We start from the raw sequence: 17,982 nt of genomic DNA, 5'->3' as shown, positions 1-17,982 counted from the left end.
TTATTTTTATACAGTTAGTTCCTTATTAGCAAGTACCTCAGTTAAGTTGGCTGACATAGGCAGCCTTGTATGCATTGAACGCAACTACGGTAGAGCCCGGAGGCCACATGCATGGCAACGGTGCAGGTTGTTTATTTCGCAGCCAACGGTCGTTTGCGTTCTTAGAACGGCGCTGCTCTTCGAGACGGGGACTGATGGGGATGGCTCACTTCCACTTCGATGCCCAGGATATACGAACACTTTACGGACAAGAGCATGTAACGAGAGGCCAAGCAGCCGCCTCACCGCGTGCATGTAGCTCAGCGGCATATAGGCGCGTTCTTGTGGGCTAACACAAACACAGGCATTGCCGGGGGTGGCGGCATTCCTGTTGCGTTGTGGGAGGTACACATGTTTACGCCGTCGAGCATTCCTATGTAACGGGAGACTTGGAGGTAACATATCGCTCGAGTACGATTACGCACCACGCCCGTGCTTAGTGGCTCGCGGGGCGATTTATGTGTTCGCGGGGCATGCCATTGCACCGGGGCAGCTGCACCAAGGTGTGTGAACTTCGAGAAAGAGGGCCATGTGGTGTTCGGTTAAGTGTTCGGCTGAGTGTCCCCAAAACCGGACTTGAAAAGTTAAAGGATAGATGGTTGATGGTCCCGCCTACTTTGAAAACCTATGTATCTGCAAGAACTGATTGGTGGAATTTGAGAGAGGAGAGGTAAAATAAGGGTACCGCCGCATTCGGAAGAGTATTTAAAAGAGAGTGTAGAGATGAGAAGAGGGAATCGAGCGAGCCGATAATTGGCCGCCGCTAGTCGATGTATGCTACTTTGTCCTAATAAACATATTTAATTCCTAAGTTGGCCTCCCTGCAGTTCAATGTATCACCGGACGGCGATGAAGAATCTTTGAAGAATCGTCTGCCTGGAAGACCTGGGAGAATAAACTGAACTACATCCTTTGTCGAAAATACGCCACTTACCTGACGTGAGATGAGAGCTGTCGCTGAGCCATGCGACGCAGCGTTCAAATTCTCGCACCAGCTACACGCCACGTCATAGGTAGTGACCATGTTTGGCGAAGTCTGTTTGACTCTTTATTAATTAACAATTATGCAAATCCAACGTACTGTGGGAATCGATGTTATGCTAAGTGTTTTGCTGGTAGCTTTTTATCTAGCATCGTTTGCAGTTTCCGTTATCAGATGACGCAACGTGGCCGTGAAAGGCGAGCACTTGGGTGCGCGACGACAATGGTAAGGCGACGACATGGCGATGACGATGGGTTGATCGCGACGACGAATTTATTGCACTCCGGCGGAGAAACATTACAATCTAGGCCAGCCACGTACCCAATGGGGGGGGGGGGCGAAATTAAGCGGCATTCCCCCCTCCCTTTCACGCTACCACTTTTCACACACATTCCTAATGCGCCGACAAATCAATCTATTCGGCCGTCAACATTTTGCTGCTTTTTACAGCGAAAGCTGCATACTCCTAATCGGCATCCGTGAACAGAAAAAATCATGTGGGCCGATCCTGGTGACAGTGCAGAAAGGGCCCAAGCGCAATGGCACATACCCCTGTTGGTTCGGGAACCTGTAACGCGCCCTTCGGGGTCTTCGGGATGGGCCCACGTATGCGGAGTGCTTAACGCCTGCTTCACCTCCGCCGTGGATCGGCCCGGCATTGCACTACCTTCGGGATGGATTCACGTATGGGGAGCGCTTAACGCCTGCTTCACCTTCGCCGCGGGTGGGCCCGATGTTGCACTATCCTCGGGATCGGCCCACGTATGGGCAGTGCTTAACGCCTGCTTCACCTTTGCCGCGGGTCGGCCCGGCATTGCTTCGGGATCGGCCCACGGGATCGGCCCCCGTGAAGCAAGTGCTTAACACCTGCTTCACGTCCGCCGCGGGTCGGCCCGATATTGCACTATCTTCGGGGCGACCCGCGGCGGAAGTGAAACACTTTGCTTTTCGCTTCAGAGCTTTGACTGTCGTCAGATTTCGCTGCCATTCCATTTTCACAGAATGGAATGGTTGTCTATGTTTTCACTCCTTTTGGATGGCGGTAATTATCGGCATCTCCTGGGGTGTGAATGCCAGTTTTCTCATAGATTCGGTGCCCACGCGATTAACTCCAGATGAGTTCAGCTGTCACCATCTATTCAACTATCAAGCGCATCGCTCTTGCTTCGTTAGTCCAACCTTCTTTGTTTAGACTGATCAAGAGACCAGGGGCCCTATAACGTAAAACTATTCCAATCTGTTTTTATTCCAATCTCTTGCCGTCAAATTGACGTAACCGCCGACGCAAACATCGGGCGGTAACCCGCAGCGTTGTTTCATAAGCCCAATGAAGCGCACTCCTCGTTTATAAGAGGCCACTTTTCTTGCATTCAAAGTGAATAGTCTTGCCTACATTTAGCAGATTTCCTTATCGAATTGGTTGACAAGAGGCGAATAGGACGCTCATGTGAAGTGTGGTTCGATGGAGCCGAGCCATAACAGTGAAAGTAGATAATCGGCTGAAGAGGGTAGTGCCGACGTCTGTGAGTGACCCGCTTCCCTATACTTAGATTGAGGCGGATGGTCAAAAATTGCGGTGGCGTTGTCAGAATTGGGGGCTCAATCCCATCGCTCGTAACCCGTTGTCAAGATTGGAGTCGGGCATGAAGTAGAAGGTAGCTGGCCCATGCCGTCGTCCAACTTATCCACGCTGAGGACGTTGATGAAGGGAAGGACTGCTTCTCATCGAGAACGAGGAATATGGGTTTATTTGCAGTATCTACATCAGTCTAGCATGACTGCGAGAGAAAGTACCTCAGTCTAACATGACTGCTTGAGAAAGTACATCAGTCTAACATGACTGCTTGAGAGAGTGCATCAGTCTAACAGGACTGCTTAAGAAAGTGCACTGAGCAGCCGCACAACAGCGGTTTCTAAACACACGGTCCTTCCCCGATACCCAGGTGACGGAAACGGCCGTCCAGTCATCGTAAACAAGTCGCCTCTCTGCGGGACGGTTTACACACACACAGACTCACACACACACTTCCTTGCGCGAGGTTCACGGTCCGGAGCTCTACACTCCTTAAACTTGGCACTAGTGCCATCCTGCTTTTTGATGGTATAGTTAACGACTCCGCTCCGCTCTATATACGGCTTCATCAAATTGCAGTGATATATCCTCACCTCCTTCCTGCGACCTTGCATATTCAGAGTATAGTTAGTATCTGAAAGTTTGTGCAACACTTTAACGGGCCCGTCCCACTGAACTTCAAGCTTGTTCTTTCTTGAAGGTTTGAGGATCATTACCTGGTCTCCGGCGTTAAACGTACGAAGCCTGGCATTCTTGTCGTAATAGAATTTGGCGTTCTTTTGAGGTACTCCCATGTTCTTTCCGACTAGTTTTTGGGTTGCGCTTAGCCATTCCAGCAGATTTAGCATGTATTCAACCTCTGTAGGACTCTCTCCTCTTTCCTCCCACATCTCTCTTAACATTCTTAGTGGAAAACGGAGTGTCCGCCCATACACTAGTTCTGCTGGCGAGAACCCTGTCACTTCATGTGGAACCGTTCGCAAAGCAAACAAAGTGGCCGGCAGACAGTTCTCCCAGTCCTGCTTGTGCTCGTAACAGAGCGCACGCAAAACTCGCTTAAGCACTGAAGGCCACCTCTCTACACTGTTCGACTGAGGGTGATAGACGGAACTGTGTATTAACTTTACCCCGCACTTTTGCAAGAATGTGGAAGTCAGTGCGCTGGTGAATACTGACCCTTGATCCGCCTGAATTTCGGCTGGAAACCCAACTCGTGCAAACACTGTCAAAAGCGCGTCTACTACTTCGGTGGAGCTGAGCTCTTTCAGAGGGATTGCTTCTGTAAACTTTGTAGCCGGACACAGCATGGTAAACAAATACCTGTAACCCGATTTTGTTTTTGGTAGAGGCCCTACCGTGTCTATCACAAGTCGTCTGAAAGGTTCTGTTATTAAGGGCACTACCTTTAGTGGAGCTTTCCATGTCTCTCCTGGTTTATCCGAGCGCTGGCAGGCGTCGCATGATCTTACAAAGTTTTTTACGTCTTTGAAACAGCCAGGCCAGTAGTATTCCATAAGCAATCTTTCCTTCGATTTGTTTATGCCTAGGTGGCCGGACCACCCATTTCCATCACAGACTCAAAAGGTCTTCCCTGTACTTAGTAGGTACGACTAACTGATCTAAAATCCTACCCTTTCGATCTCTGTAGTGCCGATACAACAATCAACCTCTCTCATGTATCGTCAAGTTGCGCCTAGCAATGCCTTCTTTAGCTGTGTGATGTAATTTAGCTAAGCTCTCATCATTCTTTTGCTCGGCTGCCAGTGACTCTCTATCCACACGTAAGAGCTCATCAATGTTATTTCAGGCCGGTGATAATAACGACCCTGTCTCACTTATGAGTGCGTCAGCTCGCTCTTCCTGCAGGCTTGAACTTTGACCCTCTAGTGTTACGCTCTCATTGAACTGGTCAGCTGGCAGGCTTTCCTCTACTGTTTTTTCATCACTCGAGCCTAGCTCGGATTCGGTTATGGAAGTTATCTCTTTGGCGGCTTCTGCTGGAGCAGCTTGGGCATTTTCAGCCGAAAGCGACGCGATTTTACGAGCTTGGCCTCGCGTCAATGCCTGTACTACGCCCTCTCTCAGTTTAAGCCTTTTTTCACGCAGTAACTGATTCGAACGATTCGAAAAAATGTAAGGGTACTGCAGTGACAAAATTTTGGAAACTGCAGCCTCGGTCACTAGCTCCCCGAATGGTCCACTGATTTTGACTTTGGCCATGGGCAGGCACACGCTGTGTTCTTCTACAACCTGTTTGATCCATGCTACTTCTCCAGTGAAGTCATCTACCGTCACGTAAGACGGATGGACAATGTCCATCGTGGCGGCACTGTCTCTTAGCACCCGGCATGGTTTGCCATTAACTTGCAGGTCGTAAAGATATGGGCTTAAAAGTTCCATATTCTCGTCTTTTTCATCCACGTAGGAAAAAACTACGCTAGGCTTTCCGCAGTTTACAGCTATATGTCCCAGTTTGTGGCATTTATAAGAGCGGATTGGTCTGAATGATTCGATTTTTTTTTCTGCTCTTTTGGTAGTGTTTCTCCGTTTGATTTCTCCTCGCTCTTTTTTGAGGGCTTTTCCTCTACGTCTACAGGCTCCGATCGTCTAGTCTGCGAACCCTTTTTGAACGGAAATGGTTTCTGCGGTCCATTTCGACCGTCCCAACTTTCGTCCTCGGCGTTCAACTTTCTACGCGTTTGCGTACTCTTCGGCTAATTCAGCCGCCCTTTCCACAGTGTTTACATTCCCTCTGTCTTGCACCCACAATTTCACAGCTTGGGGGATGATTTTGTAAAACTGCTCTAGACACATGCATTCAATGATCATGTTTCTGCTGACGTACGCTTCCGCGCTTTTCAGCCACTCGACTAGGTTGGCCTTTAAGCCGTATGCAAACTCCGGATACCCCTCGCTATCTTTCTTGCCTGTGCTCCTAAACCTTTGCCGAAAAGCTTCGGCTGAAAGGCGGTATTTCTTCAGGAGACTAGCCTTAACTTTTGCATAATTATATGCATCCTGTGCACTAAGTCTGGCGATTACTTCCGGCGCCTCACGCGGCAACATATACAGCAACCACTGTGGCCATGTGCTCGGGCTGAAGTTCATCTTCTCGCAAGTCCTTTCAAAATTGCTTAGGAGCAAGCCTATGTCGGTCCCGACCTCAAATGGCTTTAATAGCCTGTCCATGCGGTATGATTCTGCCTCACTTGATCGTCCCAGAGCACCTTCACTTCCTTGAGACAACTCCAAACGTTTGCTTTCAAGTTCAAGTTGCATTTTTCTTAACTCGCGATCTTTATCGCGTTCCTCTCTCTCTCTTGTTCTTTTCTGTCTCGTTCTTCTCTCTTTTTCAGAAGTTCCAACCCCATTTCAATTTCTTCCTCACTGGCCTGTTCGGAAATTAGCTCCAATAATTCCGATTTTAGCATTTCCTTGCGTACATCTAGGCCCAGTTCCTCACCAACAATCAACAACTCGTCTCTCAGCACTGTCCTTAACTCCATGATTGCTGCTTTACTGCCTTGGTCCTGCTCGCTAAATCTATCTAGGGAAACACAACCTAGCTAACAATCAACAATCTAGCTTCCCTACAGTTCGAAACAGAATAATCACAAAATGAACCACAAATGAACCACAAATGAAGCAAGAACCAAGCACTCACCGCTGTCAGCCAGTTGTCAGGATTGGGGGCTCGATCCCATCGCTCGTAACCCGTTGTCAAGATTGGAGTCGGGCATGAATTAGAAGGTAGCTGGCCCATGCCGTCGTCCAACTTATCCACGCTGAGGACGTTGATGAAGGGAAGGACTGCTTCTCATCGAGAACGAGGAATATGGGTTTATTTGCAGTATCTACATCAGTCTAACATGACTGCTTGAGAAAGTACATCAGTCTAACATGACTGCTTGAGAGAGTGCATAAGTCTAACAGGACTGCTTAAGAAAGTGCACTGAGCAGCCGCACATCAGCGGTTTATAAACACGTGGTCCTTCCCCGATATCCAGGTGACGGAAACGGCCGTCCAGTCATCGTAAACAAGTCGTCTCTCTGCGGGACGGTTTACACACACACACACACACACACACTTCCTTGCGCGAGGTTCACGGCCCGGAGCCGACGTCAGACGGACTTCGTAGAACTCGGGGCTTGCGTGAAGAAAGGCGCCTTTTAATCCCCGAACTGACCCCCGCAGCGCGCTGCCAGGTGCCCATTGTCTTGCGTCTTGGACGGCGCGTGGGAAGGGGCCTTCGTAGACGTTCCCGCGGCAACTCCCCCGCTCATAGCAGAACAGGTCGGCGTTGGTGGGTTCGGTAACATTAGTTGGCCCACCGAATGCATTCAGTCACAACGGCGACAAGGCTAGAGCGTAACGGTGGCGTTCCTAGAAAGGTTGCCGCCGCTGTCGCAACTGGTTCGCAAAACTTGCACCTGAGCTGGGCCGTTCTTAACAGCGTGCAACGTAACGTTAAAAATGCCGCCAGAACGGATCCTCAGCAAAGAAGAGTTGGCAAAGTGACGTCGCGTACGTGCTGAAAGGGCTCCATAAGGTTATAGTGCCACGGAAAAATGTTTATTATAGGCAAATAAATCCATGCTCCACGGCCGCTCCCAGTATAGCTATATAGTGCCAGAGCAATCGGTCGGCAGTCATCTTCTATTCCTTCAGGAACGGGGCTGCCTCCGGCTATTCAGAAAAAAGGTTTTGTTCAGCATATTAATGCGTGCTTTACGCGTGCACGTCACTTTGGCGCTATGAGTTTTCGTGGTTCTGTGACATCGTGTGACAGACAGGCGAAGTGGGCGCAGTCAGAAAATGTTTGTCCAATGGAAGAGTATTATGGCGAAAACGGCATCGAATGAGGAATAATTATTTTTATTTCGTTCGGGCTAACCAGGCATAATCAGTCTGCACACATCATCACCCTGTTTTCGCGGTTTTTATGACGTCGCGTGAGAGACAGGCGAAGTGGGGGTGGCCCGAAAATTTTTTGCCCAATCATGGTGGGCTCATTGCAGGATTGGAGTAGACAAATTTGGAACAGTTTTACGTTATAGCGCCCCAGGAAAGGGATTCGGTTCGTAGTCAGCTGGTCTGTATGCTCGTGGAACGAGTTGCGGCCGGAGAAAACGCCAGTTGCGTTTAACTTCTCCTTTTGCTTTATTATTTCCTCGAGTGACGCCTCGCCGCGACGGTGGCTGATCGTTGGAACCATATACCCGAGATATGCGTTAGATAAGGGGGGAAATAAAATCATGTGAAACAGCGTCCATCGTCTCACCCTGCAATAACCGTTAAACCCATGAGCAGTATGACTGTCACCTGTTACCTTGTCTGGTTTTTCTCTAATTGTACAGCACTTTTCGTGCAAAATTGGCAACTGGAAACAAGAGTCGCAAGTTGAGAAATTAAGCGATCTAGTAAGGGAGAGAGCCAAGGCAACAGCCAAAGAGAAAGGAAAAGTGAAAATTAACAAATTTATCAGTTGTTTGTGAAAATATTTATGTATCAACATCTTTTTTATTTATAAAGGAAGCAGAGAAAACGCCGCCGGAAGCGGAGAATAATTTCGTGTGTTTTGAATGACGCTTCTACAGTGATCAGTCGAGCCGCCTGACGTAGCCACTTCTCTGCTGTGCTGATGTGGTTGTTTTTCTAACCTTCCGCGGTGGCGCGGTAAATCTAGAACCGCAGCGTCCTGCACTTTACGCAGTTGTACGCGACTGGTGACCGCGCATATTTACGCAACTTCTCGAATAACAGCACTAGTCGGTTTTGGCCCTCAACTTGGTCGATCAATAAACGAGGGACCTGTAAGATTCGTCGGACGATCTCGCCGCTGCCACCATTTGTTAGAGTTGTCGGACGATCTACGAGCTGTAGGCCGATCTCACCGATGCCATTCAGATGTAAGATTTGGCAGTCGTAGCTGTAGGAAGGAGCTTGACTCTTCGTCAGGACTTAGGAGAGCAGGATTTATTTACATGTTATTTACAGTTGAACATGAGATACATCGACAGTCTAGCGTGACAACCAAATGGAGCCCGCAAGACGAGCATACAGCAAACAGCTTACGAGCACACAGCTCACGAGTACACTTCGAGCACGACAATGAGCACACTCTAGCAGCCGACAATCGCTGCTTATAAGCACTCCGCTTGACGTCATAGTTCGACGTCATTGTAGATGACCCGCCCTTTTGGAGGAAGCGGGCTCTCGACTTGGGGGAGGAGGAGGAGGGCTCACACACGCGTTCACACAGACACAGACACACACACACACACATACACACACAGGTGCAATGGTCCGGAGCCGACGTCAGAGGGGCTTCGTAGAACTCTGAGCCGATCCGGGTAGCGCGGCCGGGTAGCACATTTTCTTGCGTCTTGGTCGGCGCGTGGGAAGGAGCCTTCGTCGGCGTTCCCGCCGCAACTCCCCCACTCATAGCAGAACAGGGCGGCGTTGTCGTGTTGCGCACAAAGCCTGCTTCGTCAAACTCGGAGTCGACCCGGGTGGCGTGCCCGGGTAGCACATTGCCTAGTGTCTCGAAAAGCGCATGGGGAGGTTCCGCCAATTACCTCCCCTCGAGAACTTCCCTGAGCTGACCCCTCGCCACGTGGCTGCCGGTTATCCGCAGTTCTCTGAAGTGCGCCACCGTCCCGGTTGGATCGGAACACGTGCAGCGGTCTGAAATAGCTGCAGGCCGATCCTAACAGACCCAAAAGAACTGTGACTGTTCGGAAAATATATATTTCTCCATAATTCTTCCAGAGCTAATTCAAAAAACGCTACTAGAAATCTTTATTTTACAGTTTCGTTTGTTACTTGTTCTTGGCAGTGTTTTTCCTGCGCTTCTTTCATGCGCGAGTCGATTTGATGTTGTTCCTTGTTTGCCAACGAAAGGAACCTGCCTGCGCGAGTACAACAGCCTTCTGAAGCTCTCTAAGAAAAAATTTTATCACCAGGATCTTCTCAATATCATCCGTGTAAACCCGAAAAAATTTTGGAAAATACTCGCACCAAATAGAAATCAGTCGCATAACATTACCATAACTAATCCTAATGGGTCCCATGTTCCAGTTGAAAAGCGTTCTGACGTCTTCAATTCATACTTCTCTTCCGTCTTCACTTGTGAATCTTCCACCAACATTCCTGTTTTACCAAGATATTGCGGCACTGAAATGCCTCCCATTGATGTAACTGCTGAAGGAATCGCAAGCCTAATCAATAAACTTAACATATCTAGCTCCCCCGGACCTGACAACATACCGGTGAAGATACTAAAAGGCACTAACGTCATTTCTAGCCAGATATTACGAATCATTTTTACCCAGTCTATAAGCGAGGGTACTATTCCCAAAGACTCGAAACTAAGCAAAGTAACCCCCGTTTTTAAATCTGGTAAGCGCTCCGACCCATCCAACTATCGCCCGATCTCACTTACATGTATTGCCTGTAAACTTTTAGAACACGTCATTTATTCCCAAATAGCTTCCCACCTCGACAGAAATTCTTTTTTCTTTAGCAAACAACATGGCTTTCGTCCAGGCTTATCATGCGAAACACAACTTTTCGAATTCACCACAGATCTCCACCTAAACTTAGATTCTTCATTTCAGACTGACGTAATTTACTTAGATTTTTCAAAGGCTTTCGACCGCGTCCCTCATCACCGACTAGTGTCCAAACTTTCATGCCTTCACCTCGACCCACTAATCCTATCATGGATCATTTGCTTCCTGACAGATCGCCTCCAGTTCACCTGTGTTGGCGGTCGCTGTTCAGATACTACCAGATAGAGATAGAGAGAAAGGCAAAGGAAAGACAGGGAGGTTAACCAGAGATTATCTCCGGTTGGCTACCCTGTACTGGGGGAGGGGAAAGGGGATGCAATAGGTGAGAAAGAAAGAAGGATAAAAAAAAGGGGAAAAAAACCTAAGCGCATACTACCAAAGTAATATCCGGTGTACCACAGGGATCCGTCCTCGGCCCACTCCTTTTTCTAATATACATTAACGACCTCCCAACAGACATATCATCCACAATACGTCTATTCGCCGATGACTGTGTTATTTACCGTCGTGTCACTACTAACACTGACCAATCCATTCTGCAAAATGACCTAAATTCTATTGACAAGTGGTGCTCACGCTGGATGATGGAACTAAATGTCTCCAAATGCAAGTTAATGCATGTATCACGTAAACGCTCTACATCCAAATTTCTATACTCTTCGGGCTCTGTGAATTTATCCGAGGTCGACAGTTACCGCTACCTTGGCGTTATCATCACTAACAAACTAAATTGGTCGAACCACATCCAACAAATAACAGCCGATGCTTCAAGATCCCTTAACTATATTAAAAGATCCCTGTCCTTGTCTCCTCCGTCGATTCGTAAACTAGCATATGAAATTTTCATCCGTACCAAATTAGAATACGCGTCCACAATTTGGAATCCACATCAAAAGTACTTGACTGACACTTTAGACGCTACTCAAAATCGTGCCTCCCGCTTTATCTTATCGAATTATGACAACACTATCAGCGTTACTAACTTAAAGTTATCCATTGGTCTACCCCTTTTAGCATCAAGACGCATAATTTCGCAACTCTGCCTATTCCATAAATTGTACTAAAACTTTCCTGACCTTCGTTCCTCACTTTTATTTCCACCCATTCGCTCATCACATCGTCTATTCAATTCTTTACGTATCCAACGCCTTCATGGTTCTACAAACGCTTTTAACAAATCCTTCCTTCCCTCTGCAATAAAACAATGGAACTCGCTCCCGGAATCCATTGTTGTAGAGCGAAACCCTTCGAAATTTCGAGAGTTACTAACCACCCATATTTGCAGCTAATTATGCAAAAACCTGTTCTTTTTAGTGTCTTTTCAGTTGTTGCCTTTTTTTTTTGCTTTGTACATGACTATTCATTCGATGTTTGTATAATTGTTTTGCCTCCCCCTTATGTAATACCCCAAATGGGGCCCTTAAGGGAATAATAAATGATGAATGATGATGAGAGGTGTATCTCACAGGCGTATACCTGTAAGATACATCATTTCAATTCTCTTTTTAGGGTTTACGGGTCTTTATGGCGAATGGTGGGCATTATTTACGTCTGTACTAGTAAAGGTACCTCCCTCGCTCATTTGCATAGAAAAGTTACCTTGGGATGGGCCCCCCGCGAAAAGAAGATCCTTGGTACGTGCCTCATCTATGCTGATCTCGAACTCGATACAATGTCACATACACCGTATCAAAGCGCTCCAGCTTCCACGAAGGAAGCATGAGAGAAACTGGCGTGCTCCCACTCTTACAAGCAACTTCTTGCTACCTGAGGGCACCAACCGTCTCAACGCTCTAGTTGGCACGAGAGAAGCATGCATGCCAACTAAGTGGTGGGCGAATTGGTGCCGATTCGTACTATGGGCTACACAAGAAACACGGGGACACGGACGGCTCGATCACTCGTATCGTCCGTGGCTTCCTTTCTTGTCCCTGTGTTTCTTGCGCAACCAGAAGCACGCATGCCTCCGTGGCCTATAACGGGTATAGAGCCATTACGCCTGGAGGGTCTGGTCGAAATTCCGCCATCGATCGGACGCGTAATTGTCTCTCTCTCTCTCTTTTTTTAAATGCAAAACAGTCTTTATCTTATACCAATGACTTGGCAATATGTATAGTTAGGTTCCTCTCTCGCCACTCAAGCCTCTCAATAAACAAAAAAATAAAAAAGAAATAAATATGTACGCGATGATGCCATCGAACCTGGGTGAGGGTAATTGTTGAAGTGTGCACATCTTGCAGGTAAGAAACGGACATACGGGCTAATTAATATATTCCACTTGCACGGCAATGCAGTTACATAGAAAGAGCCCAATAAAGTTCCTATTCATCCTTGAGACATTCCGCTCGGACAACGTCCAGATTTAACAAGAAATACTAAAATTGTGGTAAGCATAAACGCTCCCTACCAATATAATATATACCGCTCGCACGAAGTACTTGCCTCATGCCAACGCCAACTAACGTTTTGAGACAATTGGCGCACGCGTCACGTCGCATAGCAACAACTTCCTCAAATACGCGAGAGCACACGCGCGCACGCCACAGACGCGCGAATTGAACGCCGAGTCTTACCGCTGTCATTCGCCTGTGCCGATAAATGCGAGAGCGCGCCAGTTTCCCCCTGTTGGAGCGTCTTTAGGGTCGGCCTAGGCCGTGACGTCGTCTTGCCACGTCGTCTTGCTGCTGTTGTCACACACACGCTCGTGTCACACGCACGTATTTTACATTCAACGCTCACTGTCTCTTCCGTACTTAATTTTTTTACACTTTGCGCTATCCATCCCCCAGCGATTCGCGACGACCCCTACTGAGGGGCACGCACGGTTAATAGCTGTTATAGGATTGCGTAACCCTGCAGTAAGTTCCGGCTCTGTGGTTGAAGGGGATGCCAAGTGCCCCTAATGATCAGGTGGAAAGGTCACAAATAATGCATCACTACTTTGCTTCTCAATTCGCAAACCTCCCCAGTTTCGAAACTTACATGACCGTATTCTACGCTACATGTATATGCCTCTGTTTACGACGGAGCGAAAGTGAACGCGAGGACGCCCTTCAAGGCCGACTTAATTCGTCCGGTACCCGTCACTAACGTGGCTTCCAACAAACGGAGAGAGGAACTCATATACAGTGTCCTTAAGTGTACATGGTTAATCTCAACCTTCAAGTTACGCCAGCGTTCCTGTGGCCATGAACTACAAATGGATGCCGCGGTTATTGCAGAAGCCATTTGGGCGCATCATATTGTGCACGATTCTTTAACGCAGGTTCCATTGGAGAAGAGAGAAAGGGAGAGAGAAAAAAAGCAATGGAAATGCAGGGAGGTCAACCATTATGCACGTCCGTTTAGCTACCCTCTGCAAGGGAAAGGGGGTTACGATTAGATTGAAAGAAAGAGGGAAAGCATTCAGGGTGTCTCTTCGTCCGGAGGTGCACATCGAGACTGCAGTCGCTCACCGAGGTCTGCCGACATTTTTACTAAGGATTATTATTATACGGAAATAAATGCATCCTCCCCGGCAGCTCCGAGTACCCAGTGCCAAAGTGATCGGCTGGCAGCGATCTTCTATTCCTTTCGGAACGGGGCCGTCTTCAGCAATTCCGAAGAAAGTTCGGTTTTGTTAGGCATATTAATACATCATTAATATGTACATGTCACTTTGACGTGGCGAGTTTTCGCGGTTTCTTGACGTCGCGTGACAGACAGGCAAAGTGGGTGCAGCCCGAAATCTTTTGACCTCTAGCGGAGTGCTTATGGCGAAAAAGGCGTAGAACCGGAAATAATTATTTTTCTTTTGTTCTGTCTAATCATGCATAATCAGTGTCTACAAGTCAACAGATGGCGAGTACTCGTGGTTTCCTTGACCTCGCGTCACAGACAGGCGAAGTGAGGGTGGCCCGATTTTTTTTTTGACAAATCTACGAGGACTGATTACAGAAATGGGATATAAACGTTTGGAATAGCTTCACGTTACAGCGCCCCATCTTACAGCGCTGACCATGGAAAGAACCCCCATAAACAGGGGGATTTTTTAGACAATACAGTATAAATAAAATATCGCCTGCGGTATGCGGATAGCACAATTTTAGTCCTTGAGCTGGATTACTCGAAAAGGCGGACATTGCTTGCATGAGAAATGAAAATGCATAACGGACTAACAAATATGTCTTGCATACTGACCTGCTACAATTCGTAAATTGCAATATGTGCTGTAAGTTAGTTAGTTAGAACTTAATTAGTGAAACATTGTTAATTAATGCATTGCGCATTTAGACTTCTCGCGCAAGTAATGTCTGCCTCTTCGAGAAATAGAGCTCAAGGGCCAGAATTGTGCTATCTGCTACGTACGATTTTTAAATATTCTCTATGGTCTAAAAAACACCTGGTATATAGAGAAAGCCCGCGACTACCAAGCCATCTTTTTAGTAATATTCATATTCTCTAAGGAGGGAGTGACTAATGAAATGCATGCACGTGCTCTGCCCAGACAACAAAATACAGCGAGCGCATTTTGTACTCTTTTATCGCTTAGAGTCAGATAAAGGTGCCAACATTTTCCTTTACATTTTTGTTAAAGAAAAAAAAAAAAAAGAACATATTAAGGTGCATTTAAAAAAAATTGCGTTCACTACGGCTCTATTGCATTATTATTCTCGGTGCGGTGCACGGCGCCTATAGATAAGCGTGTTGAATTATCGGTAACCGACCGGGTTATGATCACTCGCATTTCTGTCGTCGTTTTCCAGACTTTGCGGACTTCCTTTCGTTGGTCGCCCATCTGAACTGATTGCGCTCTGGCGCGGAGTATACGGACGTCTGTGCAGCCAGTGCGCGAGAAGGAGTGGCTCACACGCAGCGCAGGCAAACAGACGCCGAGCGCTCCGCCCGGCCGTTCCCACGTGTGTCAGGCGCTGGGCGCGTCGTCGTCGACTCGGCGTGCAGATTGCCCGGGCCGAGCCGCGCTGCCTTGCTCCGCATCGGTCGCTGGTGGACCACGTCTCGCTGGACGACGTCGTCCTGCGTACGCCCAGCCAGCACCGCGGTGTACGTGCGCTGATTGTCGGCCGGCGCTCGTCCTGTAGAGAGAGCGTAGTGCGACCCACAAGTACCGTGCAGTGACGTACGAGCGGCGCCGGTTGCAATCTCCGCAGGATGAACTCGCGAAACATCGCGCATGATAGCGGCTTGGGATTGGCAGGCGTTCGCGATCCGAGCAACCACGCTTAGTTAGCAACAGTGCACATATGCGCCGCGCCGGCAACTCGTGAGACACTCGTGTTCATCAGGCGAACATGGTTCCTCATGCACGAGTCAGCTTGCACACTGGAGCGGTTCGTAAGAATTGACGCCAGCCAATCCTGATAGCGTACATATCATATGCGAAAGCCAGGAGGCCTAGTTACAAACAATATTTACGAATGACAGTCTCTCTTACTTCGACCCACGAAGTGAACATTTTACGACAACGCGCAAGACAAGTCCTTTGTCGAGAGATGTCTGTGCACGTATTCGCAAGAAAAGTTCTTACGCTAAACCTAGTTGTGAGAGCGGATGCCACCTAACCGTGTTGAAGGACATAACATTAGCAAAGGCGGGTGGAATATGGCAGAGAGCACTTAGGAAGGAAATGCTTTCGGAATTCGACCCCTGACGAAAAGACAGATATTCATTAGAAGCATGGCTTCCCTCATCTTGCCCCTATAATGAGTAACCCAAAATGCAGACCATCGTGCGTTCTGCCAGTGGTCTTGTACTAACGGGCTGACGCCGCTTTCACGGCGCTGCACGGTATTGGTTGAACGGGGCATATAGAAGGAGCGAATTATTCGCTATCGGAGAGACAATAGCCTGTAGTACTTACCTTTAGAGGCGCCGCCTGCCCCTGTCGCCGTAGCATGCTCTCCATCCATTTCAAGCCGATCCCACGAGCCTCGAAGGGATTCAGCACATAGGTAGAATGTGCGCGCTATGTAAATGTAGGTAGACTTACCGCAAACGTATTCGAACCGCACGGATAAAAAAGAAAAAGAAGAAAAGCCATATTTGCGTGGGCTGTACTGAGAGGTGCAGAATTTTGTGCTGCATGAAGTACACGAAAGAGAAATCAGAAGAAGTGCAGACTGCACCCTTCGGTTGTAAGGTGTAGGTGTCACGTGCGCAGGAATTACTTTCATTCGTTTTATTTTCTTCAATTCCTTGCTTATAGCAAAACATTTTTTGCTACTTCGTTCAACAAACATGGAGCTTTCTTAGATTAAATTAGTATTCTACATGCCCCGAGTGTTATCTGTAAGGTTGCGCAAGCACTTGTGGGTGTACAGCTTCCTCGAATTTCTGCGCAGAAGTTGTGTGGAAGCATTCGTGATAACATCTCGCACTCGTACCACACCAATAGATCCAAAGTTCATTTACTTGTTTTGATAAGGTTATTTATGCGCTTAGCCCTACAAGAAACAGTCACACAGCGTCAAATCCGCTTCTATAGGCTTGTTACCTCGAGTGCTTTCGCGTACTGTAATAACCCGTCAAGCTGTTTCCGCGGTCAGCCATTTCCCAATTTGGTGTCACCGTAGGCAGGCGTCTGCAGAGTTCATCCTTCATATCAGTTCCGAGATTCCGCTTCAAACCTCGGGCTTGCTCATATTTCTGCACGGAGACTGACGGTAGCCATTGACTGACAAGATGAAGCTCGTCGTCACCTATCGCCTGCTAAAATGTGCCTGAAATGGCTACTATGAAAAAAAAAAAAACGTTCTGATCGAAAATACACTTTGCTCACAGTGCGCACTGGCGTGATATTAATTTTTGTTGTGTTCGGCAAAGTGGCATTTTATAGTTATTTTTGCTGCCCATGGGTGACGCCACAGTCAGGAGATCCTCTATATCCTCTTTTGCCGTGCATTTTGACCGGGTTTGGAAACATCCTCTTATAGGGAGGTTCGCAACTGAGACACAATTAAGGAGCTCTGGTCGGCTGCAGTAATCTGCATTCTCGATTGATCTCGAACGTGGTCAAGATTATTTTGCCCATACGAATGCGCAACTGTGGAAGTTATAAGATGTTACGTACGCACTGCTTTTTCGGACGCCCTGTATGATACACGCGCGCATACACAGCGCAGTGATGTGTATGCAAAACTCGCGCGGAGTGGTTGACCTTGCCTCAAGTTCGACATGCTAGTCACACCTGGCGCATATTTCTTGGTGCCTGCTGCGCGAGTGAACAGGAAGTCAGCCCAAACGTTCAGCCGCCGTTTGTTGGCTTTCGTGCGCTTTTAGTGCCAGCCAGTCACCTGGATCATATACAATATCGCGGCTGTCCTGATCGAATAGTTACGTCGCAAATATAGCTTTAAGTAGTCAGTAAAGCCATCACTTAGATAAAAGTAACTACAATAACAACCTTGATGACAAAGCTGCACGTTTATACAATACGAACTCTCGCACTCTTAGTTCATATCGCACGAGCAACGCTGCATATAGGCGCTCTTCCATCGGCTCAGATAGTTTCTTTTTTTTTTTTTTTTTTGCGTGTGTATTCAACCAGGCACGCACTTGGACGTCAACAAAGAAGCTTGAGAAGAAGTTAAGGGCCGCACAACAAGCGATGGGAAAGAAAATAAGGGGAAACATTAAGAGACAGGAAGTCAACATTGTGGATTACGGAGCAAAGAGGGGTAGCCGCGGTATTCTCCGTGATATTGAGAGGATAAAATGGAGCTGGACAGACAATCTAATGTGTAGGGTGAATAACAGGTGGTGTATTAGAGTTACAGGATGGGTGTCGTAAGAAAGGAAGCGCATTCGAGGACAG

General features: G+C 47.7%; 1 pseudogene; it reads right to left on the bottom strand.

The window, feature by feature from the left end:
- Positions 1–299: 299 nt before the first annotated feature.
- Positions 300–6,100, bottom strand: LOC140217373 (uncharacterized; annotated as a pseudogene).
- Positions 6,101–17,982: the final 11,882 nt, after the last annotated feature.

Source organism: Dermacentor andersoni, chromosome 1, assembly GCF_023375885.2.
Source record: "Dermacentor andersoni chromosome 1, qqDerAnde1_hic_scaffold, whole genome shotgun sequence".
Lineage (NCBI taxonomy): Eukaryota > Metazoa > Arthropoda > Arachnida > Ixodida > Ixodidae > Dermacentor > Dermacentor andersoni.
Note: the sequence above shows the minus strand (reverse complement) of the source record. Positions and strands in the feature narration are given on the sequence as shown.